Raw genomic sequence first — 899 nt, 5'->3', positions numbered from 1 at the left:
ATATATATGTATTTACTTGCTTAATAAATGATTTGTAATTTATACTTGAACATCCTGTTGGTTCATATCGGCATTACTTATCTTGTTAGATTTAATCACTTGAGCCTATTTCAATTATTAATTTTGGTCTTAATTAAATATTTGTGTGATAGAGAATATTATTTATATACATTCTCTTAAATGTTTATCTAGTCGATGAATTTGTTTACTTAAGAAAACTTATAATTTCCATTTGTAATTATTTCTCAATTTACGACTTTATTGAATATTTGCGAAATAATCGAAAATAAAAGAATATATCATAATTCCATGTTTTATGTATGAAAAATAGAATTGTTCGAAAAAATGCAAAGCAATGCTGAAACTTTTGAGCAGTAGTATATGTAATATCTTTTAATTTTGTCCATTAAGACTTAATTTAAATTATATTTTAATTTGTAATTAAATCTATATTTTATCTATATTTTATCTATCTATATTTTAATCGTGTATTTTTATAAGAGTTAAGTTTATTATTCGAGAGATTAATATTGATAATAGGATTGAAAATTGTTTCGTTCAAATTTTAAGTTACATATTATATAAGTAATAGATTGAAAGAGATTATTATTATTATAAATAATGAATTCAGAAATATATTTTGTTCAAATTATGATTTATATTATATATAAATGATAGGTAAAAATTAAAGACACGAGATAATACCGTGATACTGACTTTCGTCGCTCTCGGGACACCCTGTAGAAACGGAATCAAGCGCGACGAGGGTGACGGAGATTAATTTGTTACCATCGTATATTTTTCGATGATCCGTCGTGTTAATCTCCCGATCCTGATACAAGAAAGCATTACGTATTGCTCAAACTGCTATACTAGCTGTGGTACTTGCATTACGCAAG

The sequence above is a fragment of the Atta colombica genome, unplaced genomic scaffold (assembly GCF_001594045.1).
Source record: "Atta colombica isolate Treedump-2 unplaced genomic scaffold, Acol1.0 scaffold83, whole genome shotgun sequence".
NCBI lineage: Eukaryota > Metazoa > Arthropoda > Insecta > Hymenoptera > Formicidae > Atta > Atta colombica.
Note: the sequence above shows the minus strand (reverse complement) of the source record.